Source organism: Lactuca serriola, chromosome 7, assembly GCF_051521515.1.
Source record: "Lactuca serriola cultivar US96UC23 chromosome 7, Lser_US96UC23_V15, whole genome shotgun sequence".
Lineage (NCBI taxonomy): Eukaryota > Viridiplantae > Streptophyta > Magnoliopsida > Asterales > Asteraceae > Lactuca > Lactuca serriola.
This window is the reverse complement of record NC_136414.1, coordinates 201,151,525-201,171,809: the sequence shown is the minus strand read 5'-3', so window position 1 is coordinate 201,171,809 and position 20,285 is coordinate 201,151,525. Positions and strand designations below refer to the sequence as shown.

Here is a 20,285-nt window from a genome sequence, read left to right as displayed (position 1 = left end):
ATTACAAAGTATATCAAATTACACAAAACACAAAAACATGTGAATGAGAGCACTCGACAACAATTTAATCTAGCCACAAATATCATGAATCCGATCAAATACAAAACATTATAATCTCCGGATCAATCAAATCGCCTGAGCTCTATAATGGAATTTTCTTTTCTTTTGATATTGTTGTACAATCTACTTCTTGGAAGGTGGTGGAGCAAAGAAAGGAATATTGGGAACAGTTGTTGGAAAGTTAGGGATGGTAGGCATAGAAGGCAATGGAGGCAAGGAAACTTTGGGCATGTTTGGGATGCTGGGCATTTGTGGTAGTGGCAACGTGGGGATGGTGGGCATTTGTGGTTGTGGCATTGTCGGGATTGTTGGTATCTGTGGCTGTGGCATTGTCGGGAATGTGGTTGCTTGCAGCAAATTGCGGGAAGCAAAACACATCTCATTTGTTGTAATTGAGAATAGTGCAATTGCGAAAATGTAAAGGTAGGAGGTGGAAGCCATTGTAGGATTTTTTTGAGTTGCTAAAGATGAGTCAAAAGATTCTGAGAGGTGATCGAAGATTAATGAAGTTGATTAACCTGTGAAAAATAATGTACAAGGGACCAAGTATATATAGGTAATGCACAGTGATAATGATTGATCAATAAATAATTCACGTGTCATGAGTTTTGTTGAGACTTGCATTAATTAGGTTGGTTGGTATGAAGATATCCAAGGCATGTAATGTTGTTAAACAACTTACTGATAACAAGAAATTGTTTATTAATCCTCCTATATGTTAGGTAAGCTATTTTGCCACATAATATCGAGAGTTTTCCTTTTAAGAAATTAATGACAAAAAAAAAACAAAATTAAATTCACTGACAATTTCTAGTCAATGGTTTCCTCAACGGCCCAGATCTTGTATCTAAATTTGCTGCATCAATGGCCCTCAAACACCCACAAAATATCGATTATTCTGTTCAACTATTGGACCAATGTGAAAATCCCTCCGTCTTTGATTTAAACTCTCTAATCAGAGTTTACTCCAAGAGCTCAACTACTGAAAAAATCTTCGATTTCTATAAAAGAAGTGTAAAATCGAATCATAAACCTGATAATTACTTGTTTACGTTCTTGATCAAGTCTACTGCACAGTTAGTAGATAAGAATTTTGGTTTGGCTGTACATGGGACTGCTTTGAAATACGCCTTGGATCAAGACCCACATGCTCAAAGCGGGTTGATTAATTTGTACGCTGAAATGGGGTCTCTTAGGGACTTATAAGATCTGTTTTTTAGCATCAACAACCCAGATTTGGTAACTCAGACAACAATGGTGGTCGCCTGTGCAAAGTTAGGAGATATCAAATTAACACGCCAACAGTTTGAAATAACGCTCGACCGAGATGTGATTGCCTGGAACGCAATGAAAGCAGGGTACGTGCGTTTCGGGGAGCCTTTAAACGGATTCGAACTGTTTAACGCAATGGAAATGAAAGGTTTGAAGGTTAATGTGTTATCTGCATGCACTCGGTTAAGTGCTTTAGATGCGGGACAACGGGCATATCGAGATATAAAGTATAAAAACTACAAATCAACACAACTCTTGGTAGTGCACTAGTCCATATGTACGCAAAGTGTGGGGGTATTAACACGGCAATGAATGTTTTTGGGGTGATGAATGAAAAGAATGTGTACACATGGAGTGGTGCCATGGGAGGACTAGCCATGCATGGTTATGGTAAAGAGTATCTTGACCTTTTTACCCTTATGCAACAAGAAAACATCACACCAAATGAGGTCACTTTCCTTTCAATCTTAAAGGCTTGTAGTGTAGCGGGTCTTGTTGAAGAAGGTTGGAAGCATTCTGAATCTATGACCAAAGAGTAGAGCATTATGGATGTATGGTTGATTTATACGGCCGATTGAGCCGTTCGGATGAATCATTACGCTTCATCCAGAGTATGACATGTGCACCGATTGCTGAAGCATGGGGTGCACCGTCTAAATGCCAACAAGATTTCTAAAAATGTGGAAATGGCTAAACTTGCGTCTAGAAAGATGGTGGAATTAGAGGCTAATAATGATGGTGCGTATGTGGAGTTGTCGAATGTTTTTGCGGATTTCAAGAATTTGAATGGTGTTGATGGCGTGAGGCATAAAATGAAGTCAAAAGGTGTTGTGAAGATCCCTATTGTTATCGTTATCGATAGTAGTTAAGTTGAACATGTTCAACTGGTATTTAACTTTGTTTTGACTTTTTGACAATGGTTTCGTTTTGAAAAATATTTAAGCATTCATTGCATGTTTTTGTAATTCTTGCAATTTTAATGGGTATTTTAGTTCTTGCCATTTCAATGCATTTTTTTTTTCATAATTTTTTAGTTTCCATGCATTTTTGTAAGTTTTATAAAACATTTAGTTTATTTCTTTAAAAAAAATCAACTTATAAATTTGTACCACTTAATGCTCAATAATTTTTAAAAGTATTATAAGGTATTAAAAAAGTTGTTTTTATTATAAAAAAATCAGTTGAAGCACATTAGATCAGACAAAAGGAATCTAATAAAACCGAAACGGTACCAGGCCTTTACAATTGTCTCAACTATATTTATTTCAGAGAAATTCAATATACTCCTACCTTTTATTCCTACCTATTTAAGATTGTGACAAATGTACATATTTAACACCTCAATCTAATCTAAATTAAATTGAATGATACATGTCACCACCTAAATAGGTATGAAGATAGTAGTGATGGGACCCGATTTATGGACCGGTTTAGAATCCGACTAACCCAGATTATGTTCAGCTCTTGTTATTACAAGGTTACGACCCAAATTATGTACATATATGAACATAGTATACGAACTCCCCTTGACAAAACTTGCATACATGGTTCACTAGTTTTACTTCTCACACAACATCCTTTAATTATGTAAATCTTGTCAACCATAAAACATAACAAGATCTCACATAAGTGCAATGAAAAATAAAGTTTTCTACCTAGACATAGAATTGTAACTTTTGAATTATTTACTAATAATAATTGTTAATGGTTTTAAAATAACTAATGGATGATCTTTCATAACTTTTTAATAGTAATAACTAGTTTAAAAATAGTGCACAATAATAATAATTAATAATAACATAAAAACATAATTTGTTTTTTTAAAATATGTAACTGAATGTTTGGCATATACATCTGTTAGGTTATAAATTTAAGAATTAAAATACAAATATTTTTCCAGTTAGGAGTTAGTAACAAAAGAATTGCATAAAATCTAGGGTTTTTGTATAATATTACTTATATGAAGTTACCTTGAAGTACTTATTTCATTATCTACACATGGGTGGTTACAAATGTTTCAACTCTTGGTACACATACAGAGTGGCAGATCCAAGATCAAAGTAAAAGGCTATCCCCAAAATTTTTCCTTGGCTACCTCGTGAACCACCTAGATATGCTTATGGTAGTACACCTGTCTTGTTCATAAGCCTTGTACAGTTTCCCCCCTTCCCCTCACCTTCTATCTCCATCACTGGTTATAGACTCCAACCAACACACCTTTAGTTTGGATCCCTATGACATTGAGCATAGTCAAAACAAAAATTGGATAACATCAAAGACACATACAAACTCTACCTAGTTCACCTTTTTGAGTATGGTCAAAACCTGATGGGCATTGAGCACTACATCAATCCTATGGTGTACATGCAAACCCTAAAGCTTTGGATCTAGTTTGTCTAATGAACATGCAATAATCATCCAACGCTACTAAACCCTAATTCTAGCATACAATAATCGAAATTGGCAAAAGAATAGAGTTTAGATCTTACATTGATTGTTATGTAGCAATAACAATCTCAATTCCTTTTGATCTTGACCTTTGAAAGCTTAGTGCCTCAAATATTGCACCTATAATGGAGTCACAAACACCATGAGCAACAAGATGACCTAAGAGAAGGAGGCGGAGCATCAAAAACGTCCAAGAACCATTATAGATTACTTCACCACATTTTTGGGGCCTTAGGGGTTCCTAATATTGGTAGGCTATTTGGGTTTTGAACTAGGAAACCCTAATTTGACTGCTTAGGCCCTAAGGAGCCCATGAACTCCCTCTTTAGAGGCCTTGGACGAATTCTTATGGGTTTCCCCAGAGATTTCATCCACTCCAACTTCTATGGAGTCCATTAGTCCATTTATCCAACTATCTTATAATTACACAATCAGTCCCCTTTATTTAATTAATCCTTTTAGCCACAAAATTAATTATTATTAATTCTTGACTAATATTAATTAAACAATATGATTTCTCTTTTAATATATTATCCATATAATATATTAATAAATCATAATTAATCTCCTTTCTCCTTAGTTTATCCTATCAGTTGCATATGACTTCGGAACCTGATCAGCAACCGTAGTTTTCAAAAGCCGCTGTCGAACTCTGATCATATCAGAAACGTGTACTTTAGATAAGGGATCATATATTTCTCCATTCTAGATATCGTATGAACTGAGACATGGATTTTAATCATACTCTCTATTCTTGTGTTGTCTTCCGATTTCCGATTTATGACGACTGACAACACTATAATTGAACGCATCAACTTAGTCCCGGCTCTGACAAGCGCTTAGGGTGTCATCACTAAATCATCGAGGGGCCCATATGTATATCGCTTTTATCCCACTTTGGGTAAAAGGAACGGATAAGCTTGGACTCAATGCTTGCTTGTACCTACTCATCAAATCACACACAACAATATGTTTTATAACACCAAGTTACTGGTGCATTTCAATATTATCAATGTGCAACCGAATTACAGAATACAATTCACACGTCTTGGTTTCAATAATATAGGATATTATCGTCACACTAATCACTCGTGATAAAATCCATGATGCGATATAAGTGAGCGTGAGTTTAATCCAATACTCTAATCTTACAGGAGCACTGATGAACACTGCAAGAAACTTTTGTTATGTCTAAGACACTGTAGACAATCTACAGTTAGATTCATGACAGTCTTCTTTCATACCTACTTTGAAAGTATGATCGGCTGTGGATGGTTTGAATAGTGTTATTATTCGGGGGAAGTCAAAACATGCAAGGTGAAACACAAAAAAAAATATTAATCCCATATGGCCTCAAACTTTTGAGTAGAAAAAAAACTTATTTTCTATCATTTATATTATTTTAAAATAAATTACAAAAATGGCCATTCTGGTTTACCAAATGTCACGAATTCAGTCATTTTATACTTGAAAAGACGAAAATGTCATTACCTGAATACTAACGGAGTTAGTAAAATGGCCATCTGTGCATGTTTTGCAAACCACAATGCCCATTTGCTTAATGAAAATTAACAGTGACTGACTTTGTGACATTTGACGAACCATAAGGACTATTTTTATAATTTTGTCTAAAAAATAAAGTATTAACATAAACTAATAAATAAAATTACATTAATTAACTATACATAACGGTTAATATTTTAAAAAAGCTTCATAATTGAACTTAAAAATAACCAAATAGATAAGCTTTTACTAATTAATAATAACAATAGTTAAAAAGTTATCATTAAATCTAAAAATAAATTTTTATTTTATTTTCACTCAAACCATGGATTGAAGCCATTGATTAATGTGATTGTAATATATATTTGTTTTATAATATATACTTAAGCTTATTATAAGATTTTCAGTATTTTATAGTAAAAGTAAAATGAAATAATTGTTTTTAATAAAGTCTAGTTTTAATAATGTTTGTTATGTAATGTTAACATATATTAAACATGTTGCCTAATTTTGTATACGAGGAAACACTTGAGATGTAAAGTAATGGAAATATCAACCTTAATAGAAAAAATATATTACAAAGTATATCAAATTACACAAAACACAAACACATGTGAATGATAGCACTCGACAACAATTTAATCTAGCCACAAATATCATGAATGCGATCAAATAAAAAACAGTATAATCTCCGGATCAATCAAATCGCCTGAGCTCTATAATGTATTTTTCTTTTCTTTTGATATCGTTGTACAATCTACTTCTTGGAAGGTGGTGGAGCAAAGAAAGGAATATTGGGAAGAGTTGTTGGAAAGTTAGGGATGGTAGGCATAGAAGGCAATGGAGGAAAGGAAAGTTTGGGCATGTTAGGGATGCTGGGTATTTGTGGTAGTGGCAGTGTGGGGATGGTGGGCATTTGTGGTTGTGGCAGTGTCGGGATTGTTGGTATCTGTGGTTGTGGCAGTGTCGGGAATGTGGTTGCTTGCAGCAAATTGCGGGAAGCAAAACACATCTCATTTGTTGCAATTGAGAATAGCACAATTGCAAAAATGTAAAGGTAGGAGGTGGAAGCCATTGTAGGATTTTTTTTGAGTTGCTAAAGATAAGTCAAAAGACTCTGAGAGGTTATCGAAGATTAATGAAGTTGATTAACCTGTGAAAAATAATGTACAAGAGACCAAGTATATATAGGTAATGCACAGTGATAATGATTGATCAATAAATAATTAACGTGTCATGAGTTTTGTTGAGACTTACATTAGGTTGGTTGGTATGAAGATATCCAAGGCATGTAATGTTGTTAAACAACTTCCTGATAACAAGAAATTGTTTATTAACCCTCGTATATGTTAGGTAAGCTATTTTGCCACATAATATCGAGAGTTTTCCTTTTATGAAATTAATGACAAACAAAAAAAAAAAAGTAAATTCACTCACAATTGCAAGTCAATGGTTTCCTCAACGGCCCAGATCTTGTATCTAAATTTGCTGCATCAATGGCCCTCAAACACACACAAAATATGGATTATTCTGTTCAACTATTGGACCAATGTGAAAATCCCTCCGTCTTTGCTTTAAACTCTCTAATCAAAGTTTACTCCAAGAGAGCTCAACTACTGAAAAAAGCTTCGATTTCTATAAAAGAATTGTAAAATCGAATCATAAACCTGATAATTACTTGTTTACGTTCTTGTTCAATTCTGCTGCACAGTTAGTGGATAAGTATTTTGGTTTGGCTGTACATGGGACTGCTTTAAATACGACCTTGGATCAAGACCCACATGTTCAAAGCGGGTTGATTAATTTGTAGGCTGAAATGGGGTCTCTTAGGGACTTAAAAGATTTGTTTTTTAGCATCAACAACCCAGATTTGGTAACTCAGACAACAATGGTGGTCGCCTGTGCGAAGTTAGGAGATATCAAATTCACACGCCAACAGTTTGAAATAACGTTTGACCGAGATGTGATTGCCTGGAACGCAATGAAAGCAGGGTACGTGTGTTTCGGGGAGCCTTTAAACGGACTCGAACTGTTTAACGCAATGGAAATGAAAGGTTTGAAGGTTAATGTATTATCTGCATGCACTTGGTTAAGTGCTTTAGATGCGGGACAACGGGCATATAGATATATAAAGTATAAAAAACTACAAATCAACACAACTCTTGGTAGTGCACTAGTCCATATGTACGCAAAGTGTGGGGGTATTAACACGGCAATGAATGTTTTTTTGGGTGATGAAAGAAAAGAATTTGTACACATGGAGTGGTGGCATGGGAGGACTAGCCATGCATGGTTATGGTAAAGAGTATCTTGACCTTTTTACCCTTATGCAACAAGAAAACATCACACCAAATGAGGTCACTTTCCTTTCAATCTTAAAGGCTTGTAGTGTAGCGGGTCTTGTTGAAGAAGGTTGGAAGCATTCTGAATCTATGACCAAAGAGTAGAGCATTATGGATGTATGGTTGATTTATACGGCCGATTGAGCCGTTCGGATGAAGCGTTACGCTTCATCCAGCGTATGCCATGTGCATCGATTGCTGAAGCATGGGGTGCACCGTCTAAATGCCAACAAGATTTATAAAAATGTGGAAATGGCTAAACTTGCGTCTAGAAAGATGGTGGAATTAGAGGCTAACAATGATGGTGCGTATGTGGAGTTGTCGAAAGTTTTTGCGGATTTCAAGAATTTGAATGGTGTTGATGGCGTGAGGCATAAAATGAAGTCAAAAGGTGTTCTGAAGATCCTTGTTGTTATCGTTATCGATAGTAGTTAAGTTGAACATGTTCAACTGGTATTTAACTTTGTTTTGACTTTTTGACAATGGTTTCGTTTTGAAAAATATTTATGCATTCATTGCATGTTTTTGTAATTCTTGCAATTTTAATGGGTATTTTAGTTCTTGCCATTTCAATGCATTTTTTTTCGTAATTTTTTAGTTTCCATGCATTTTTGTAAGTTTTATAAAACATTTAGTCTATTTCTTTAAAAAAAATCAATTTATAAATTTGTACCACTTAATGCTCAATAATTTTTAAAAGTAATATAAGGTATTAAAAAGTTGTTTTTATTATAAAAAAAATCAGTTGAAGCACATTAGATCACACAAAAGGAATCTAATAAAACCGAAACGGTACCAGGCCTTTACAATTGTCTCAACTATATTTATTTCAGAGAAATTCAATATACTCCTACCTTTTATTCCATCTATTTAAGATTGTGACAAATGTACAGATTTAAAATCTCAATCTAATCTAAATTAAATTGAATGACACATGTCACCACCTAAATAGGTTTGAAAATAGTAGTGATGGGACCCGATTTATGGACCGGTTTAGAATCGGACTAACCCGGATTATGTTCAGCGCTTGTTATTACAAGGTTACGACCCAAATTATGTACATATATGAACAAGTGATTGGTCTATCGCGGAAGACTTTTGGATCAACTACATTTTGTCAAAGATCAGTCGCTAATTGTCGTCGCTTATCCGTTGTTGATTATTTGTAAATGAACAATTTTTCTATATATATATATTTAATCATTGTTACTAATGTAATTAGAAATGGTCTATTAGGTGTTGAATCTACCACTAATACTTACCCAATTGTCACAAATTAAATTCCAGATTAACAAAGAAATAATAACATTGTTTACACCTAATTAAACATCAAGCCGTATCATTTTATTAATAAGAACATACTTTCAAATCGAATAAAAAACTAGCAACATACTTTCAACTTAAAAAAAACTAGCAACAATTAATACCAACGTACAATTTACACAATTTGTCAAAGCTTTCGTTTCTGTTCTTATAATATATTTGTAATAATCATGCACTATCGTTTTGATTATTTCAAAAAGAGTAGTGGACTGCTTTAAGGACATCAGAAGTTGTGGTTGTGAAGACCTAAGTAAATGTTCCCATAATTAGAAACTGTATGAAAATGCTATACTAAAAAAAATGGAAAATTTCAATACCATAAACATGCTTTTTCCATCGACTTTTGATGTTAGTGACAAACCAATCAATCATATGGTAGTGGCTGAAAAAGAACGAAAAAAGTAAATGTTTTATATAGTAAAAGCACATGTTAAGAAAGCAATGAACATCATAAAGAGGTATAGTTAAGGCTATTATGTTCCAAATTAAATGCTTTAAATATATAGTGTTTAATTGATGTTTAAAAACACTTAAGAAGATGGAAGATATAACTTGCAAAATACAAGACTTGTTGTTGGTTGCCATATTTGCTTCCTAAAATCATATCACAAACATCAAAATTAGAGCTGAAAAGGTATAATCCAAATATGGATAATAGCAACTTCCTGAATACATGAGAAATTAATTGAAAGAACTAAATTATAAAGGCTGAAAAGTTATAATCCAAATATGAATAGTAGCACTATGTATATACCTACTAAAGTAGTTTTATATCTTTCAAACTTGTAGGCATGGGAAACATAATAACAACTTCACGCACTCCTTCAAAAATGCATCAACTTTTCATTTAAATATGTAACTGAATGCTTGGCATATCAATCTGTTAGGTTATAAATTTAAGAATTAAAATACAAATATTTTTCCAGTTAGGAGTTAGTAACAAAAGAATTGCATAAAATCTAGGGTTTTTGTATAATATTACTTATATGAACTTACCTTGAAATACTTATTTCATTATCTACACATGGGTGGTTACAAATGTTTCAACTTTTAGTACACATACAGAGTGTCGGATCCACGATCAAAGTAAAAGGCTATCCCCAAAAAATTTCCTTGGCTACCTCGGGAACCACCTAGATATGCTTATGGTAGTACACATGTCTTGTTCATAAGCCTTGTACAGTTTTCCCCCTTCCCCTCACCTTCTATCTCCATCACTGGTTATAGACTCCAACCAACACACCTTTACATTGGATCCCCATAACATTGAGCATAGTCAAAACAAAAATTAGATAACATCAAAGGCACACACAAACTCTAATTAGTTCACCCTTTTGAGTATGGTCAAAACCTGATGGGCTTTGAGCACTACATCAATCCTATGGTGTACATGCAAACCCTAAATCTTTGGATCTAGTTTGTCTAATGAACATACAATAATCATCCAACGCTCATAAACCCTAATTCTAGCATACAATAATCGAGATTGACAAAAGAATAGAGTTTAGATCTTACATTGATTGTTATGTAGCAATAACAATCTCAATTCCTTTTGATCTTGACCTTTGAAAGCTTAGTGCGTCAAATGTTGCACCTCTAATGGAGTCACAAACACCATGAGCAGATGACCTAGGAGAAGGAGGAGGAGCACCAAAACATCCAAGAACCCTTTTGGATTACTCACCACATTTTTGGGGCCTTAGGGGTTCCTTATATTGGTAGGATATTAGGGTTTTGAACTGGGAAACCCTAATTTGACTGCTTAGGCCCTAAGGAGCCCATGAACTCCCTCTTTAGAGGCCTTGGACGAATTCTTATGGGTTTCCCCATAGATTTCATCCACTCCAACTTCTATGGAGTCCATTAGCCCATTTATGCAACTATTTTATAATTACACAATCAGTCACCTTTATTTACTTAATCTCTTTTAGCCACAAAATTAATTATTATTAATTCTTGACTAATATTAATTAAACAATATGATTTCTCTTTTAATATATTATCCATATAATATATTAATAAATCATAATTAATCATCTTTCTCCTTAGTTCATCCTATCAGTTGCATATAACTTCGGAACCTGATCAGCAACCGTAGCTTTCAAAAGCCGTTGTCAAACTCTGATCATATCAGAAACTTGTCCTGTAGATAAGGGATCATATATTATTCCATTCTAGATATCGTATGAACTGAGACATGTATTTTAATCATACTCTCTGTTCATGTGTTGTTTCCTGATTTCCGATTTATGACGACTAACAACACACTACAATTGAACACACTTACTTAGTCATGGCTCTGCCAAGCGCTTAGGGTGTCATCACTAAATCATCGAGGGGCCCATATATATCGCTTTTAGCCCACTTTGGGGAAAAGAACGGATAAACTTGGACTCAATGCTCGCTTGTACCAACTCATCAAATCACACAAAACAATATGTTTTGTAACACCAAGTTACTGGTGCGTTTACATATTATCAATGTGTAACCGAATTACAGAATACAATTCACACGTCTCGGTTTCAAGAATATAGGATATTATCGTCTCACCAATCACTCGTTATAAAATCCATGATGCGATCTAAGTGAGCATGTGTTTAATCCAATACTCTAATCTTATAGGAGCACTGATGAACCCTGAAACAAACTTTTGTTATGTCTAAGACACTTTAGACAATCTACAGTCAGATTCATGACAATCTTCTTTCATACCTACTTCCAAAGTATGATCGACTGTGGATGGTTTGAATAATGTTATTATTCAGGAAGTCAAAACATGCAAGGTGAAACACAAGAAAAATATTAATCCCATATGGCGTCAAACTTTTGAGTATAAAAAAAACTCATTTTCTATCATCTATATTATTTTAAAATATGTTACAAAAATGGTCATTCTGGTTTACCAAATGTCACGAATTCAGTCATTTTATACTTGAAAAGATGAAAATGTCACTACCTGAATACTAATGGAGTTAGTAAAATGGCCACCTGTGCATGTTTTGCAAACCACAATGCCCATTTGCATAATAAAAATTAACAGTGACCGACTTTGTGACATTTGACAAACCATAAGGACTATTTTTATAATTTTGTCTAAAAAATAAATTATTAACATAAACTAATAAATAAAATTACCCTAATTTGACTGCTTAGGCCCTAAGGAGCCCATGAACTCCCTCTTTAGAGGCCTTGGACGAATTCTTATGGGTTTCCCTAGAGATTTCATCCACTCCAACTTCTATGGAGTCCATTAGTCCATTTATCCAACTATCTTATAATTACACAATCAGTCCCCTTTATTTAATTAATCTCTTTTAGTCACAAAATTAATTATTATTAATTCTTGACTAATATTAATTAAACAATATGATTTCTCTTTTAATATATTATCCATATAATATAGTAATAAATCATAATTAATCTCCTTTCTCCTTAGTTTATCCTATCAGTTGCATATGACTTCGGAACCTGATCAGCAACCGTAGTTTTCAAAAGCCGCTGTCGAACTCTGATCATATTAGAAACGTGTACTTTAGATAAGGGATCATATATTCCTCCATTCTAGATATCGTATGAACTGAGACATGGATTTTAATCATACTCTCTATTCTTGTGTTGTCTTTCGATTTCCGATTTATGACGACTGACAACACACTATAATTGAACGCATTAACTTAGTCCCGGCTCTGACAAGCGCTTAGGGTGTCATCACTAAATCATCGAGGGGCCCATATATATCGCTTTTATCCCACTTTGGGTAAAAGGAACGAATAAACTTGGACTCAATGCTCGCTTGTACCTACTCATCAAATCACACACAACAATATGTTTTATAACACCAAGTTACTGGTGCATTTACATATTATCAATGTGCAACCGAATTACAGAATACAATTCACACGTCTTGGTTTCAATAATATAGGATATTATCGTCACACTAATCACTCGTGATAAAATCCATGATGCGATCCAAGTGAGCATGAGTTTAATCCAATACTCTAATCTTACAGGAGCACTGATGAACACTGCAAGAAACTTTTGTTATGTCTAAGACACTTTAGACAATCTACAGTTAGATTCATGACAGTCTTCTTTCATACCTACTTCGAAAGTATGATCGGCTGTGGATGGTTTGAATAGTGTTATTATTCGGGAAGTCAAAACATGCAAGGTGAAACACAAAACAATATTAATCCCATATGGCCTCAAACTTTTGAGTAGAAAAAAAACTTATTTTCTATCATTTATATTATTTTAAAATAAATTACAAAAATAGCCATTCTGGTTTACCAAATGTCACGAATTCAGTCATTTTATACTTGAAAAGACGAAAATGTCATTACCTGAATACTAATGGAGTTAGTAAAATGGCCATTGTGCATGTTTTGCAAACCACAATGCCCATTTGCTTAATGAAAATTAACAGTGACGGACTTTGTGACATTTGACGAACCATAAGGACTATTTTTATAATTTTGTCTAAAAAATAAAGTATTAACATAAACTAATAAATAAAATTACATTAATTAACTATACATAATGGTTAATATTTTAAAAAAGCTTCATAATTGAACTTAAAAATAACCAAATAGATAAGCTTTTACTAATTAATAATAACAATAGTTAAAAAGTTATCATTAAATCTAAAAATAAAATTTTATTTTATTTTCACTCAAACCATGGATTGAAGCCATTGATTAATGTGATTGTAATATATATTTGTTTTATAATATATACTTAAGCTTATTATAAGATTTTCAGTATTTTATAGTAAAAGTAAAATGAAATAATTGTTTTTAATAAAGTCTAGTTTTAATAATGTTTGTTATGTAATGTTAACATATATTAAACATGTTGCCTAATTTTGTATACGAGGAAACACTTGAGATGTAAAGTAATGGAAATCATCAACCTTAATAGAAAAAATATATTACAAAGTATATCAAATTACACAAAACACAAAAACATGTGAATGATAGCACTCGACAACAATTTAATCTAGCCACAAATATCATGAATGCGATCAAATAAAAAAGATTATAATCTCCGGATCAATCAAATCGCCTGAGCTCTATAATGGATTTTTCTTTTCTTTTGATATCGTTGTACAATCTACTTCTTGGAAGGTGGTGGAGCAAAGAAAAGAATATTGGGAAGAGTTGTTGGAAAGTTAGGGATGGTAGGCATAGAAGGCAATGGAGGCAAGGAAAGTTTGGGCATGTTAGGAATGCTGGGTATTTGTGGTAGTGGCATTGTCGGGATTGTTGGTATCTGTGGTTGTGGCAGTGTCGGGAATGTGGTTGCTTGCAGCAAATTGCGGGAAGCAAAACACATCTCATTTGTTGTAATTGAGAATAGTGCAATTGCAAAAATGTAAAGGTAGGAGGTGGAAGCCATTGTAGGATTTTTTTGAGTTGCTCAAGATGAGTCAAAAGACTCTGAGAGGTTATCGAAGATTAATGAAGTTGATTAACCTGTGAATAATAATGTACAAGAGACCAAGTATATATAGGTAATGCACAGTGATAATGATTGATCAATAAATAATTAACGTGTCATGAGTTTTGTTGAGACTTACATTAGGTTGGTTGGTATGAAGATATCCAAGGCATGTAATGTTGTTAAAAAACTTCCTGATAACAAGAAATTGTTTATTAACCCTCTTATATGTTGGGTAAGCTATTTTGCCACATAATATCGAGAGTTTTCCTTTTATGAAATTAAGGACAAACAAAAAAAAAGTAAATTCACTCACAATTGCTAGTCAATGGTTTCCTCAACGGCCCAGATCTTGTATCTAAATTTGCTGCATCAATGGCCCTCAAACACCCACAAAATATGGATTATTCTGTTCAACTATTGGACCAATGTGAAAATCCCTCCGTCTTTGCTTTAAACTCTCTAATCAAAGTTTACTCCAAGAGAGCTCAACTACTGAAAAAAGCTTCGATTTCTATAAAAGAATGGTAAAATCAAATCATAAACCTGATAATTACTTGTTTACGTTCTTGATCAATTCTGCTGCACAGTTAGTGGATAAGAATTTTGGTTTGGCTGTACATGGGACTGCTTTGAAATACGCCTTGGATCAAGACCCACATGCTCAAAGCGGGTTGATTAATTTGTACGCTGAAATGGGGTCTCTTAGGGACTTAAAAGATTTGTTTTTTAGCATCAACGACCCAGATTTGGTAACTCAGACAACAATGGTGGTCGCCTGTGCAAAGTTAGAAGATATCAAATTCACACGCCAACAGTTTGAAATAACGCTCGAACGAGATGTGATTGCCTGGAACGCAATGAAATGAGGGTACGTGCGTTTCGGGGAGCCTTTAAACGGACTTGACCTGTTTAACGCAATGGAAATGAAAGGTTTGAAGGTTAATGTATTATCTATATGCACTCGGTTAAGTGCTTTAGATGCGGGACAACGGGCATTTGGATATATAAAGTATAAAAAACTACAAATCAACACAACTCTTGGTAGTGCACTAGTCCGTATGTACGCAAAGTGTGGGGGTATTAACACGGCAATGAATGTTTTTGGGGTGATGAATGAAAAGAATGTGTACACATGGAGTGGTGGCATGGGAGGACTAGCCATGCATGGTTATGGTAAAGAGTATCTTGACCTTTTTACCCTTATGCAACAAGAAAACATCACACCAAATGAGGTCACTTTCCTTTCAATCTTAAAAGCTTGTAGTGTAGCGGGTCTTGTTGAAGAAGGTTGGAAGCATTCTGAATCTATGACCAAAGAGTAGAGCATTATGGATGTATGGTTGATTTATACGGCCGATTGAGCCGTTTGGATGAATCATTACGCTTCATCCAGAGTATGACATGTGCACCGATTGCTGAAGCATGGGGTGCACCGTCTAAATGCCAACAAGATTTATAAAAATGTGGAAATGGCTAAACTTGCATCTAGAAAGATGGTGGAATTAGAGGCTAATAATGATGGTGCGTATGTGGAGTTGTCGAATGTTTTTGCGGATTTCAAGAATTTGAATGGTGTTGATGGCGTGAGGCATAAAATGAAGTCAAAAGGTGTTGTGAAGATCCCTATTGTTATCGTTATGGATAGTAGTTAAGTTGAACATGTTCAACTGGTATTTAACTTTGTTTTGACTTTTTGACAATGGTTTCGTTTTGAAAAATATTTAAACATTCATTGCGTGTTTTTGTAATTCTTGCAATTTTAATGGGTATTTTAGTTCTTGCCATTTCAATGCATTTTTTTTTCGTAATTTTTTAGTTTCCATGCATTTTTGTAAGTTTTATAAAACATTTAGTTTATTTCTTTAAAAACAATCAATTTATAAATTTGTACCACTTAATGCTCAATAATTTTTAAAAGTATTATAAGGTATTAAAAAAGTTGTTTTTATTATAAAAAAAAATCAGTTGAAGCACATTAGATCAGACAAAAGGAATCTAATAAAACCGAAACGGTACCATGCCTTTAGAATTGTCTCAACTATATTTATTTAAGAGAAATGTACATATTTAACACCTCAATTTAATCTAAATTAAATTGAATGATACATGTCACCACCTAAATAGGTATGAAGATAGTAGTGATGGGACCCGATTTATGGACGGGTTTAGAATCGGACTAACCCAGATTATGTCAGCTCTTGTTATTACAAGGTTACGACCCAAATTATGTACATATATGAACATAGTATACAAACTCCCCTTTACAAAACTTGCATACATGGTTCACTAGTTTTACTTCTCACACAACATCCTTTAATTATGTAAATCTTGTCAACCATAAAACATAACAAGATTTCACATAAGTGCAATGAAAAATAAAGTTTTCTACCTAGACATAGAATTGTAACTTTTGAATTATTTACTAATAATAATAGTTAATGGTTTTAAAATAACTAATGGATGATCTTTCATAACTTTTTAATAGTAATACCTAGTTTAAAAATAGTGCACAATAATAATAATTAATAATAACATAAAAACATAATTCCTTTTTTACTTACAAACAATGGTTAGTATTTTAGAATATTATCATAATTGAAATCTAAAATGGACCAAATAAGTAAAATTTGGATTAAATAATCATGACAATAGTTAAAAATGTAACATTAAATTGAGAATTAAATTTAGTTTTATTGATGTGATTTTAATATGTGTTGCACTACTAGAAACATAGGTATTGGTGACGAACATTTATGTCGGGAAATCTGTTGCAAAAGCCATTAGTTACAAATCAATGATGGATACAGACAAAAAAACCTTGGTAGCTAATGGGCAGCGACGGATCAACAAGTGATTGTGCTATTGCGGAAGACTTTTGGATCAACTACATTTTGTCAAAGATCCGTCGCTAATTGTCGTCGCTTATCCATTGTTGATTATTTGTAAATGAACAATTTTTCTATATATTTAATCACTGTTACTAATGTAATTAGCAATGGTCTATTAGGTGTTGAATCTACCACTAATCCTTACCCAAGTGTCACAAATTAAATTCCAGATTAACAAAGAAATAATAACCATGTTTACACCAAATTAAACATCAAGCCGTATCATTTTATTAATAAGAACATACTTTCAAATCGAATAAAAATCTAGCAACATACTTTCAACTTAAATAAAAACTAGCAACAATTAATACCAACGTACAATTTACACAATTTGTAAAAGCTTTTGTTTCTGTCCTTATAATATATTTGTAATAATCATGCAGTATCGTTTTGATTATTTCAAAAAGAGTAGTGGAATGCTTTATGGTCATCAGAAGTTGTGGTTGTGAAGACCTAAGTAAATGTTCCCATAATTAGAAACTGTATGAAAATGCTATACTAAAAAAATGGAAAATTTCAATACCATAAACATGCTTTTCCATCGACTTTTGACGTTAGTGACAAACCAAACAATCATATGGTAGTGGCTGAAAAAGAACGAAAAAAGTAAATGTTTTATATAGTAAAAGCACATGTTAAGAAAGCAATCAACATCATAAAGAGGTATAGTTAAGGCTATTTTGTTCCACACTTTAAATATATAGTGTTTAATTGATTTTTAAAAACACTTAAGAAGATGGAAGATATAACTTGCAAAATACAAGACTTGTTGTTGTTGCCATATTTGCTTCCTAAAATCATTTCACAAACATCAAAATTAGAGCTGAAAATTTATAATCCAAATATAGATAATAGCAACTTCCTGAATACCTGAGAAATTAATTGAAAGAACTAAATTATAAAGGCTGAAAAGTTATAATCCAAATATGAATAGTAGCACTATGTATATACCTACTAAAGTAGTTTGATATCTTTCAAACTTGTAGGCATGGGAAACATAATAACAACTTCACGCACTCCTTTAAAAATGCATCAACTTTTCATTTAAATATGTAACTGAATGCTTGGCATATCAATCTGTTAGGTTATAAATTTAAGAATTAAAATACAAATATTTTTCCAGTTAGGAGTTAGTAACAAAAGAATTGCATAAAATCTAGGGTTTTTGTATAATATTACTTATATGAACTTACCTTGAAATACTTATTTCATTATCTACACATGGGTGGTTACAAATGTTTCAACTTTTAGTACACATACAGAGTGTCGGATCCACGATCAAAGTAAAAGGCTATCCCCAAAAATTTTCCTTGGCTACCTCGGGAACCACCTAGATATGCTTATGGTAGTACACATGTCTTGTTCATAAGCCTTGTACAGTTTTCCCCCTTCCCCTCACCTTCTATCTCCATCACTGGTTATAGACTCCAACCAACACACCTTTACTTTGGATCCCCATAACATTGAGCATAGTCAATACAAAAATTAGATAACATCAAAGGCACATACAAACTCTACTTAGTTCACCTTTTTGAGTATGGTCAAAACCTGATGGGCTTTGAGCACTACATCAATCCTATGGTGTACATGCAAACCCTAAAGCTTTGGATCTAGTTTGTCTAATGAACATGCAATAATCATCCAACGCTCATAAACCCTAATTCTAGCATACAATAATCGAAATTGACAAAAGAATAGATTTTAGATCTTACATTGATTTTTATGTAGCAATAACAATCTTAATTCCTTTTGATCTTGACCTTCGAAAGCTTAGTGCCTCAAATGTTGCACCTCTAATGGAGTCACAAACACCATGAGCAACAAGATGACCTAGGAGAAGGAGGGGGAGCACCAAAAACGTCCAAGAAACCTTATGGATTACTTCACCACATTTTTGGGGCCTTAGGGGTTCCTTATATTGGTAGGCTATTAGGGTTTTGAAGTAGGAAACCCTAATTTCAGTGCTTAGGCCCTAAGGAGCCCATGAACTCCCTCTTTAGAGGCCTTGGACGAATTCTTATGGGTTTCCCCATAGATTTCATCCACTCCTACTTCTATGGAGTCCATTAGCCCATTTATGCAACTATTTTATAATTACACAATCAGTCACCTTTATTTACTTAACCTCTTTTAGCCACAAAATTAATTATTATTAATTCTTGACTAATATTAATTAAACAATATGATTTCTCTTTTAATATATTATCCATATAATATATTAATAAATCATAATTAATCATCTTTCTCCTTAGTTCATCCTATCAGTTGCATATAACTTCGGAACCTGATCAGCAACCGTAGCTTTCAAAAGCCGTTGTCAAACTCTGATCATATCAGAAACGTGTCCTTTAGATAAGGGATCATATGTTATTCCATTCTAGATATCGTATGAACTGAGACATGTATTTTAATCATACTCTCTGTTCATGTGTTGTTTCCTGATTTCCGATTTATGAGGACTAACAACACACTACAATTGAACACACTTACTTAGTCCTGGCTCTGCCAAGCGCTTAGGGTGTCATCACTAAATCATCGAGGGGCCCATATATATTGCTTTTATCCCACTTTGGGGAAAAGAGCGGATAAACTTGGACTCAATGCTCGCTTGTAGCCACTCATTAAATCACACACAACAATATGTTTTGTAACATCAAGTTACTGGTGCGTTTACATATTATCAATGTGTAACCGAATTACAGAATTCAATTCACTCGTCTCGGTTTCAAGAATATAGGATATTATCATCTCACCAATCACTCGTGATAAAATCCATGATTCGATCTAAGTGAGCATGTGTTTAATCCAATACTCTAATCTTATAGGAGCACTGATGTACCCTGCAACAAACTTTTGTTATGTCTAAGACACTTTAGACAATCTACAGTCAGATTCATGGCAATTTTCTTTCATACCTAGTTCCAAAGTATGATCGGCTGTGGATGGTTTGAATAATGTTATTCTTCGGGAAGTCAAAACATGCAAGGTGAAACACAAGAAAAATATT

General features: G+C 33.4%; 3 pseudogenes; all 3 read left to right on the top strand.

The window, feature by feature from the left end:
• Positions 1–775: 775 nt before the first annotated feature.
• Positions 776–2,201, top strand: LOC145064720 (putative pentatricopeptide repeat-containing protein At5g40405 pseudogene; annotated as a pseudogene).
• A 4,518-nt stretch (positions 2,202–6,719) lies between these two features.
• Positions 6,720–8,060, top strand: LOC145064719 (putative pentatricopeptide repeat-containing protein At5g40405 pseudogene; annotated as a pseudogene).
• A 6,642-nt stretch (positions 8,061–14,702) lies between these two features.
• LOC145064718 (putative pentatricopeptide repeat-containing protein At5g40405 pseudogene) lies at positions 14,703–16,042 on the top strand (annotated as a pseudogene).
• The last annotated feature ends 4,243 nt before the right edge of the window (positions 16,043–20,285 follow it).